Genomic DNA, 12,130 nt, shown 5'->3' with positions numbered 1-12,130 from the left:
CTAATGGCTGCTTCCAGTATGACAATGCACTATTTCACAAAGCAAAAGTAATCTTAAACTGGTTTCATGAACATGACAATGAGTTCAATGTTCTTCAGTGGCCTTCCCAGTGACCGGATCTGAATCCAATAGAACACCTTTGGGATGTGGTAGAACGGGAGATATATAGAATGAATGTGCAGCTGACAAATCTGCAGAAATTGTGTGATGCAATCATGTCAACATGGAACATAATCTCAAAGGAATGTTTTCAACATCTTGTGGAATCCATGGCAAACATAATTCCCAGCAGGACTCTGCATATCAGAAAATAATACCAACACAAAATGAATTAGCCTGCCACAATAGATCATTGAATAGATTATACATTATAGCCTTGTTTCTGTAAAATAGACACATGGTATAAATTTAGCATGATCACATATTGTACAAAGAAAGTGTAATAACCATGACTGAGACAAGTTTGCTTATTTAAGGATATATAAACCCACACCACTGTTAAAGCAAATGTAGTCTTCGTGTTATTTTCCGTGAGTGGTTAAAATATAAAGAGCTATAAAAGAAACGGCCGTACTGATATAAGACATGGAGAACATGGGCCTTCCTAAACCATGGGCCCCAGAGCCATTGCACCTGCTGCACTGCCTATATGATTGCCACTGCAATGTTGGCAGTTTTCTGTCAAAAAAAATGGAACAATATATATATATATATATATATATATATATATATATATATATATATATATATTTTTTTTTTTTACCAGTGTAGAAATGGGCGAATGTTACAAAAAACATTGTCGTAAGAGAAGGTACTGTGTTTGTTTCTTATTTGATGCATTGTCAATGGCTGTTCTACTGCTTGCTTAGGTGAACAAAAGGTTATGCTTCATTGATCCCATGGGTACATTTTTACTCCTCATTTTATCTATCCTCGCTAGTGGGCAGCCAAAGTGCAGCACCCAGAGACCAACTCCAGTTCTGACACCAGTGCCTTGGTTAAGGGATATGGCAGGAGGATACCTAACCAAGCATGTACTTTGGTGTGGGAGAAACCCAATACAAACACAGGCAGAGGCCATGCAAAATCCTCATGGAGAGGAGATTGTATGTTAGCCTGTTGCTCATAAAGCTTAGTGGGGGGATTCATACTGTCCCCATGATATGGCTACAGAGGTCATATTACTCCCCATCCACTGTTACTATGTTGGGAAGAGGAAACTGCAATTACAGCCAGCAGCAAGGATAGGCCTAATATGACAACTAAGGCAAGAGACCCTATAGCCTATTTGTCAAAGATGAACACTACCATTTTTCAGATCACTTCACCATCAACAAACAGGTACCAGGGCAATTGTAGCGCCTCAGCCCAAACAACATGTCTTGTCTCTCGCCCCGCTCACCCTCAGTTATTTTCATCTACAAAATTTTTGACATGGAAGAAATAGAAGGTAGGTGATGTTTCAGGAAGCCAGAATTGGAGGCATGCAATTCAGCCTTTTTGCTCTTCGGGTGTCTTGCTATTGCAGTACTTGGTTTTTATGCCCAAAGACCATTCAGAACATCATTTGTTTAACTGTTTCAGTTGTGCCTGTGATTCCATAGCTGCATCATAAAATGTGTTTTTCCTCAGATGTGGATTTCATACCGCAATACCACAATGAGTCCATTGTCCAATGAGACCACTCATTGTCCAGTATTGCCTTAATTCAGTTAACAATTAGCTAAATTTTTTGGCAAAGTTAATTAAAACCGCCAACACCTCTTACTGGAGTCAGTTGCTCATCTGGGCGGAGTACGCCCACAACACCATCCAGAGCTGTCCCATTAATCTGTTCCCCTTTGAGTGCCAGTATGCCTACTAGCATATCCTGTTCCCTGAGCTGGAGGACAAGGTGCGAGTGCCTCCTGGCCAGGCGTTTGTTCAGCACTGCTGCCGGACATGGAGGAGGGGTTCATGCAGCGTTCCAGCAGGCCTCAGCAAATCAGTGCCTGGCCAACTGCTGATGTCATCAGGTTCTCCTCTTCCTGCCTAGGCAAAAGCTAAGGTTGTCTACCATTGATCTGCCCCTCCAGGTGAAGTCCAAGCAGCTGACCCCTTGGTTCTTCTGTCCCATCAAGGTTCAGCAACAGATTAACCTAACCTTCTCCCACAGTCCATGCAGGTGCGCCCCATATTCCATGAGTCTTGACTCAAGCCTGTTGTCTCCAGTCCCCAGGGCGTTCACATCCCAGGTTTATGTTTTTACAACAAAAGAATGTAGTTTGCGATGACTGGGTTTCTGAAACTATTGACTGTGTACCACATCTGAAGAAAGACCAGTAGCTTTTGAGCTTTTAACATGAAGCCACAACCCAATGGCAGAGGACTGAGTGGGTGATAAGAAGTGTCTCTTAATAGGATTTTTTAATGGTTGGGGGAAGATCATATTACACTTAATGGCATTTTCAGTATGAATCCAGCAGGATAAATGGTCTTGAAATGTCTAATGTTTTAAAAGACACTGGATATCTTTTTCCCTGTAGATTTAAACTGCTGATTAAGATTTACATGTTTACCTGCATATCCAGTTATCTGGGGATCCAAGACATATCCTCTTCTTGATTTTGCTCTGTAGTCAATAATTTTAGGTTTATAATCAAACAATTGATGTGTGGTTAAAGCACAGATTTTTACTTCTTATTTTATACATACAATATGTACTCAGTCACCACTTTATTAGGTAGACCTGTACACCAGCTTGTCAATGCAAATATTTAATCAGCCAATCATCTGGCAGCAGCAAAATGCATACAATCATGCAGACATGGTCAAGAGGTTCAGCAGTTTTTCAGGCAAAATCAGAATAGGGAAGAAATGTGACCTAAATTACTTTGCCCGTGGAATGATTGTTTGTGCCAAACTGGGTGGTTTGAGTATCTCAGAAATAGCTGATCTCCTGGGATTTTCATGCACAGTCTCTAGAGTTTTGCAGAGAATGGTGCAAAATAAAAAAAAAAACCTCCAGTGAGCAGCAGTTCTGCGGGCAGAGGAGAAGGGCCAGACTGGTCAAAGCTGACAGAGCGTGGAAGTTAAAGGTACTGCACAATAAACAAAGTACCCCCACTCATCTGTGAAACATGGTGGTGGGGGTGTTATAGTTTAGGCATGTATAGCTGCTACAGGTGCTGGCTCAATTACCTTCATTGATAATGTAACTGTTGATAGTAGCAACAGAATGTACAAGCTCACGAAAACTCATTTTCCTCCCTTATTCAGCCAAGGTCGCTTATCTCCAGAGGAAGTCCATACAGGAGGAAATAAGCTACCACTGTGAACTAACCATCCAAACTTGTCTGACTGCTCCTAGGCCGCTGGTTTTCATCTGCTTATACATCATACATACAAACCAACATGTCAATAATAATCAACACTCAACAATCCATGGCTTCATCTTAGGTGGAACCTGGTGGTGGTTGAATATGCTTGCATGTGGCTCATATTTGAATTCAAATGGTGGTGTTACAGGTATAAATTTGGCTTTGCTTTAACCTTGGAAGTATACAGCAGTTTATATCAGCCTAACCTTCCTCCCCCAGGTACCTCACGTCTACAGCCAGTGGCTCACTACCATTTTAAGTAAAACGGCCCCACAGTGCTAAGCAAGTGTTATGGTTAAAGGCACATACTGCCTAGCTGGCAAGCTTCCACAGATACTTTGAAAGTCTGAACTTTGACTGTGCCCCAAGCTACACTGCCATTGGTTCTGCTGAAGTCCTCTTGCCATAATGGGGTCCACAAGACCTTTTTTCATTATATTTTGTTCACATCAAAAGTGCAGATGTGAACAGCATGCCAAAAGGCTAATAAAGGCTAATAAAGGCTACTAAGGAAAATAAAATACTTGTTAAACAAAATCTTATTCTGAACCGTTATTTCTAGAACATGCAATGTGCTGTAGATTATTGCCTGTCTTGTCTATTTTATAGATTCCTTCTTTAATTTGCAATAATTATGGAGGGCACTATACACGCATAAATGTGTATAAAAGTGTATGGCCGTTTACAGTTCCTCCACCCAGTAATCCACTGTACAATTTATGTATGCAATATTACAATGGTAAAAAGAAAGCACAAAAATGTGCTTCTCACTTCCACACACTGCACTTTATTAGACAGACCTGTTCACCACCTTGTTAATGCAAATATCGAATCAGCCAGTTATGTGGCAGCAACTCATTGCATAAAAGCATGCAGACATGGTCAAGAGGTGCAGTTGTTGTTCAGACCAAATGTCAGAATTGGGAAAAATGTTACCATTCCAAATCTGCTAAGAAATCAGTATAATAATAATAATAATAATAATAATAATAATAATAATAATAATAATATTATTATTATTATTATTATTATTATTATTATTATTATATTTTACTTCAGACCTCTTCCTGACTAAAAAATGAATAATATAAATAATACCTACTGTATATATTATTTTTTGTACTTTGAAACCTGTTTTCAAAGGGTTTTGATCCTCTTGTACAGTGCAGCAGTAAATACTGAATTATGGAGTTACAGCAGATGCAGGTGCTGGCAGGGCAGCCCGGACAGTGGGGAAGAGAAAGGGCCTAGAGAGCAGACCTTGCTTTGGCTAAGAGGAGCTGGGTCTCTTTCACTGCTTAATCCATGCAGGCACTAGAGCCTTTGTTGCCCTGCTATCTCCTCCAAGTTATCAGCAGTCACAGCTAGCACTTGTGTGCACAGTGGATCGGCTGTACAGCTCTGCAATCAGAGATAAAGAGGCCAATGGGGGGACAGAATTTAATTCTCTGCTAAGAGTGCCAGTGGGCCCCTTGACCTTTGGGTGACAGGGATTAAGACCAGAAGAGAACATGCTAGGTGTGGGTGTGTGTGTGAGCACATGCAGTATGTGCCTACATGCTTTATATGCATGTGTGTGCATTTGTACGTTATGTGTGTGTGTGTGTGTGCCCAGTCGAGGGATGAAGGTGTGACAGAGAGGAGGAGACAGAATAGTTTTTGCTCAATATCTACTAGCAATATCTAACCAGCTATGTCCTGCCAAAAAAATATATGCTCCTTGCTCTTGTAGCTCCCTGATAAAAGAATTTTTTTAAAATTTAGTTCAGTGGTTAAATAGTGGGAGGGTGGTGTCTGTGTTAGTGTGTATGTACGTGTGCCTGTCTATCTGTCTGTCTCTGCCTGAGTTTGAGTAAGGGGTCAGCGAAGTTAGGCTAGGCCAGCTGTCTGCAGAAATAAAAATAGGGGAGAGACATGAGTAGCATATGAAAACCTTCCTATGCAACCCTCATATATTTTTATTTTAGTTTTCTTCACAGGTATATTTCTTTTCAGTTGGTAGACTGTATATCTGTGAAATTTGATTGAGGTTTGACACATTTTACAGCATTGGTCATTCTTACAGGATGTATCTACTTCAATTTACTATCCATTTCAGCATACTTTCATTTGAGGTAAACTGAAATATTCAGAGAAAATACTTAATGCAAGGATCTTTATGCAATCACCTTCTCGATACTCACATATTGTAAATTGTTTGCTTGCTGAAAGACACAGGACAGTATGCGGAGAGAAAATTATATTGTGACCTGCATACCTTTTGTTTTTCATTGCAGATTTTCTGCCATTTACTATGCTTTTAAGTTGAGAAAATGTGGAAGTATCCAATAACAAACACATCCATGTGTATATGCAGGTACACAGATGTTTACATAAGATAAACAGATCATTACATTAATATAGAACTTAGGCATAAGTTCATAGGCACTCAAAGTGATGAGGGGGAAATTCGCCTCAACCACAACCCCCAATGTGTAGCACCCACCTGGGTGATGCACGGCTGCCATTTTGCGTCAGCACGCTCACCACACACCACACACCAGCTGAGGTAGAGAGGAAGAGAGCAATGTTTTTGCCAATTGAATTAGGGGGTGATTAGGTGACAGGGTGAAAGAGCCACGGTTGGGAATTCAGGCAAGACACTGAGGAACCCTCTACTCTTTGTGAAGAGTGTCATGGGATCCTTAATGACCACGGTGAATCAGAACCTCGGTTTAACATCTCGAAAGACGGCTTCTCCTACAGCACTGTGCCCCCATCAGCACAGTGTCCCATGGAGCATTGGGGATATTTTGACCTAGGAGAAGATCGTTCCCTACTGGCCCACCAACACGACTTCCAGGAGCAACTCAGTTTTCCCAGGAGGTCACGCATCCAAGTATTAACCAAGCCCACACCTGCTTAGCTTCAGCCATTTGGTATGGAAGCTGGCTGGTGGATCACAAAGGTGTCCTGATAAAAGTGGGAAATTATTAGAAAATCAGTGGAGGTGAAAAGTAGTCCTGTGGACCATATTATCTCATCTTTTTTGTTAAACCTCAATGCTTTTCTAATGAGATTTCTGAACGCGGTTGACATAAAATTAAATTGAATGTTTATTGATCAGAAATTCTACAGCCAATGCGACCAAACAAAGTACACCTACCATTATTGATATTGTTTATTTATTTCTTTTTGCTTTTTATTTCTAAAAATGAAGCATCATGATGAATGTACTGGAAGGATAGAAAGGGTTCTACCATTCATTCTTGAGAGTCGAGAGGCAAGGGCAGTGGATAAATTAGCATTTTTGACAGGCAGGCAGTGTATTCAGAGCACGGCAGGGTCCGGAGGGCCCACTCTCGTGGACTCTGTCTCACATCAGCCCTAAAATGGCTTGAATCCCTTGAGCACTGTAGCAACTCATAGCCCCAGTGAAGTGTTCCTATTGCCATTCTGTAAGTGTCGAGCTGTGCTTATCTGGTGAACTTCTCTGCTGTGAATTACTCAAAACAATATTTTTTTAGAGCTATGAAAGAGAGAGCTATAGTAGAAATTTGGATAATGGACACACATTATTTTTGATTTGTAAAAAAGGACTGTGCGTATTAGGATTGTCATCTTACATCCTTCCAGGAGTGTTTAGAGCACTTTCGCTCTCTGACAGTTAAAGGTACAATAGGTAATTTCGGACTTCTAATGGTCAAGAGGGGAATAGCAGCAGCAAACACCTTCAAACCACAACATTGCTTATCTTTTCCCCTTCTCTGTAAACACGCTGACAATGAAACGCAATTGGCTGCGGCAATTATAACCAATTTTCAACCAATGAGCTTGAATTATTGTATAGTTATACAATGTTTTGGTATAGGGTGTCGGGCCATCAACTGTATATTTTGAAACCCAAATTAAGGACTATAAACACGGGCAGAGGGTACATGTCAGTGAGCCTTTTTCAATGATAGGAAGGGATTTACAATGGCCTTGTAACAATGTTTTAACACAAAAATCTTACCTATTGTACCTTGCCTTATCTTACCTATCTTACCTACTGCTGGAAGGTTTTGTCTTGCTTTCTGACCCAAATCCTTTCCTCAAATTTCCTTTTGGGGACAATGTTATAGGTATAGTTATGTCTACCTATATCGGTCTAGTGGTATTTTCTGTTGTTACAATACAAGCTGTTGTTTGCTTGCTTACACTTATTAAGAAAACACTTCTTTGCCACCTTGGTGATATCATACCTTTGTTTTCCTAAAAATAATGCTGAAGTTCTCCAATCCTGTAAATCACTCTGGATAAGAGCATTTTTAGTGATTGTTAGCTAGGTTAAGTTACAGAAGTGATTGTGATATAATGTAAAAATTAGGGGTATCCATACACAATTACTCGTATCCATATCTGTTACTCGTACTCGGAAGTTGGTGTAATGTAACCCAGAAGTGGTGTTGTATAAACAGTCCCCCCTACTACATCGCAATTTGCAGTACATTGAAACCAAGTCCTTAACCTGAAGCACAACTACTGCAGTTTTCCACTGTTAAGTACACAGGTAAATCTCTATTTAAAACGATGTGCCTGCGTGAACCATTTTGCAAGGAATACTTTTGGCTATCCATGTTGCCGTCACACTCGCCCTTTAAACACACACCCACGTTGTCCTAAAACACTATACTATTAAGCAAGACATCCATCACAGTTTGCTACATAAATAAAATAATGCAGATAAAAATCACTGAAATGAAATACCGTAAATCGCAATGTGACCAGCGACCACACTCCCTTCCAGATTTTCAGACCACTAACTCATGGCAGTCTGTGACAGAGGCAATACAACTCATTCAATACACTGGGCTCACATGGATTATCGGTACTTTTCAAAATAAGTAATGTCAGAACTAAACTGCCCCATACCTTGCTATTGGGTGACGTGTGATATACACTACAGTCAGCCTAAAGTAGCCGGCTTACCAACCACCACCTAAGTGGTGTACTTAAGTACAATTGATTTCTTTAACAACCCTGACCGGAGAATGCAGTAAGTCTGACCCAGGTAGAAAGCTCACTCCATACAAAGTGCCACCATTTTTGCTTTGAAATGTTTGGGGCGTTATGGGTTTATTAAGAGCAGTAATCCTGCTTTGTCAATTACCACCAGTTCAGATTGCTATCTAGCTAGTTACAGCAGATACTGTAGTTAAAATGTCATACATGCATGTAGCAACAACAGCAATAAGCCAATAGCTTCCACCAAGATAAGCGTTTAACATTATAGTACACCAACTGTTAGATTAACTAACATGATGGACCAGAAACAGAGGCGTTGAGTAGTTAAACGTAATTTGACCATAAATATCGGTAGGACATAACTAGCTAGCTAGCTACATTAACATTACAGCAATCTAAAAAAAACAAAAGTACAGTACCTAGCCAGCTGGCTAGTAAAAGTTAATAATTAAATAACAAGAATCACCACCAGAAAAAGAAAAATTGACACTACCTTACCTCTAGCTGAAATAATGTCCACAAAATCGTACAATTAACGTGTCCTTACTTTTTAAAATCCTGGATCATATATATCTAAAGTTAGCTATGTACCATAGCTTGTTTGAAGCACATGACTGTGTGTTAACAACGTTGTTGTATACTGATGACGTCACTGACATGAGACGTATAGTGCAGGAGATACATGTGTGGAGGAGCACGAGAATAAAGGTGTGTTATTGAAGTTCGCTCTCAGCCTGATTGATTAGATTCGCACGATATACAGTAGGTATCGAACAATGGCGACGAGGTAAATAATTAACACGTGTAGTTAAATCTGAAAAGTGAAGTTACGTCGAGAAAAATGGACAACTCTATGACGAAGTTTGACTGCTACAATGAACCTGCCACGCTGGGACCGCGGTGGACAAGGTGGCTCACTGCGTTTGAGCTGTACGCGGATGGAAAAGGCTTGATTCTGTCTACCGACGTGATAGATTCGGTGAAAAAAGAAGACGGGCTTTACTTCTACATCACGCAGGTACAGATGTACAGGATGTTTTTTTTTACTCTTCCCAACACCGGCGAACCAGTGGATTATGATAAGGCTGTCAAGGCACTGAATGACTACTTCGTACCGCAAGTAAATACTGCGTTTGCGCGCCAAGCTTTCTACCACGTAACCGGGGGAAACTGTGCAGCAATTTGTAACCAGATTACGCCAGGCTGCCAGAGACTGTGCTTTTGCTGCTGATACTGACAATCAGATACGGGATGCAGTGTTGAACAGATGCACGTCGGATTATGTACGGAGAAAGTTGTTGGAGGAAGCGAGACTGACATTGGCTCATGCGCTGGAGATTGCATCACAGTGCGAGAGAGTGGAGACGCAGATGGCGGCGATGAGAGTGAGTGACAACAGCGTTACTGAGGGGAAAGAGACAGTAAACCGTGTTTACAGGAAAGATGGAAAATTCCAGAAAAATAAACCCAACTTTCATGGGGAAGGGAAGGAGAAGTCTGATAAAGTATGCTTCAGGTGTGGACATGGAGATCACTTCGCCAAAGACCCAGCCTGCCCAGCAAGAGGACAAGCATGCAGAAAATGCAATGAGAAAGACCACTTTGCTAAGATGTGCAAGTCGAAAGGTAACAGCAGGCAGTCAGTAAAATGTGTGAGGTCAGAGAGTCAAGACATAGACTATGCTTTTGTGATTGAAGATGACTCTAACACAGATAGGGTTACATTTAATGTAGGAGGAGTAGATTTGCTTATGTTAATCGACTCAGGAGCATCAAGCAACATAGTGGATGAGGACACATGGGAAATGCTTAAATATAAAAAGATAAAATGTGTTTCCTCCAAGGCAGCTAGCAAGCCACTGTACCCCTACTCTTCCAAAGTAGCCCTCCCACAGGTGTGTTCAAGTGCCAGATAAGTGTAGGAAAACGTGGCACTGAGGCCCAGTTCACTGTAATACAGGGATGTGGAGATTCACTGCTGGGTAGAGAGACTGCTATCAAGCTAGGTGTGCTAAGAGTAGGTACAAATATATACACAGTAACGGATGTTAAATGCGAGATACAGAGACTATACCCTAAACTGTTCCAGGGGGTGGGTAAGCTAAACACCAAGCAAGTGAGTTTACACATAGATGAGAGTGTAGCACCCGTGGCACAACCCCTGAGACGTGTGCCGTTCCATCTAAGAGAAGCAGTGGAGAAGAAAATAAACCAGCTGCTAGAAATGGACATTATAGAAAAAGTGGGTGGACCTACACCGTGGGTGAACCCTGTCGTAGTCGCTCCGAAAGCAGCAGAGGACGACATAAGAATGTACCTCGACATGAGAATGGCAAATGCAGCCATTATCAGAGGGAGATATCCAATTCCCACAGTGGACGAGCCGCTACAAGGGATGAACGGATCAGTCATATTCAGCAAACTGGACTTAAAGTGGGGCTACCACCAACTGGAGCTCACACCAGAATCGAGAGGTATCACCACGTTTGCTGTGCACACTGGTACCTACAGGTACAAGAGACTCATATTTGGAGTTTCGTCGGCGAGTGAACAATATCAATATGAGATCGCAACGGCACTGGCTGGCATCGAGGGAGTGGAAAATATCTCCGATGACATCATCATTCATGCCCCAGACCAGGAGACCCATGATCAACGGCTCCATGCAGTACTGAAAAGACTAGAGAGTTGCGAGCTGACCCTGAATGGAGAGAAATGTCAATTCAACATGGACAAGCTAATCTTTATGGGCATGCTACTCTCAGAAAAGGGCATCGGCCCTACCGCCGAAAGAGTGAGAGCTGTAGCTGAGGCGCGGGAGCCTGAGAACACATCAGAAGTGCGCAGCTTTCTGGGCTTAGCTGGCTACAGTAGCCGGTTCATACCTCAGTTTGCAAGTGTCTCAGAGCCTCTGAGGAGATTGACTAGGAAAGACACGCCCTTCCACTTCGGGCCGGAGCAGAAACAAGCATTTGTAGTGCTTAAAGAGAAACTGGCAGAGGCTGGCACTCTGGCATATTTCGACAAAAACGCTCCCACCAAAGTTATAGCGGATGCAGGGCCGGTTGGCATAGGAGCAGTTCTAGTACAAGAACAACAACGTGAAATGGTGCCGATATGCTATGTAAGCAGAAGCCTAACAGACTGTGAACAGAGATATTCACAAACAGAGCGAGAAGCACTTGCTCTAGTCTGGGCCTGTGAGAGACTACACCCATATGTATATGGTAAAAGATTTGACTTAGTGACAGACCACAAGGCTCTAGAGGCTATCTACAGTCCCACGTCAAAACCAAGTGCCCGTGTTGAGCGATGGGTGCTAAGGCTCCAACCATATGATTTCAGAGTGGTTCACATCCCAGGCAAAGATAATATTGCAGACCCCCTATCACGTCTGCTTGGAAAAAGTGCGACAGATGAGACTCATAAACATGGAACAGAGGAATATGTGAGGTTTGTTGCCACAAATGCAACACCAAAAGCACTGACCACGAGAGAAGTCGAGGAGGCTTCAGCAGCAGATGAGGAGCTGCGAGAACTGAGAAATGCTATACAAAGAGGCTGCTTTGACAAGTGCCAGGCATATGCGCCCATAGCATATGAACTGTGTGTGATTGGACAGTTAGTGTTGAGGGGGACGCGTACTGTTTTACCACACACACTGAGAGCCAGGGCCTTAACATTGGCCCATGAGGGACATTTAGGCATAGTGGGCACAAAACAACACCTCAGGAGTAAGGTATGGTGGCCGGGGATGGACAGGGCTGCAGAGAAACATGTAAAGT

General features: G+C 42.0%; 1 long non-coding RNA gene across 1 annotated transcript in view; it reads right to left on the bottom strand.

Annotated features, from left to right (window-relative positions):
• Positions 1-8,972, bottom strand: part of LOC133127651 (uncharacterized) — a 42,121-nt gene extending 33,149 nt beyond the window's left edge. Inside the window, exon 1 of the long non-coding RNA XR_009708643.1 lies at positions 8,844-8,972. This is a non-coding gene — a long non-coding RNA (uncharacterized LOC133127651). The remainder of the gene's footprint in view (positions 1-8,843) is intronic.
• Positions 8,973-12,130: the final 3,158 nt, after the last annotated feature.

This window comes from Conger conger, chromosome 4 (genome assembly GCF_963514075.1).
Source record: "Conger conger chromosome 4, fConCon1.1, whole genome shotgun sequence".
NCBI lineage: Eukaryota > Metazoa > Chordata > Actinopteri > Anguilliformes > Congridae > Conger > Conger conger.
Note: the sequence above shows the minus strand (reverse complement) of the source record. Positions and strands in the feature narration are given on the sequence as shown.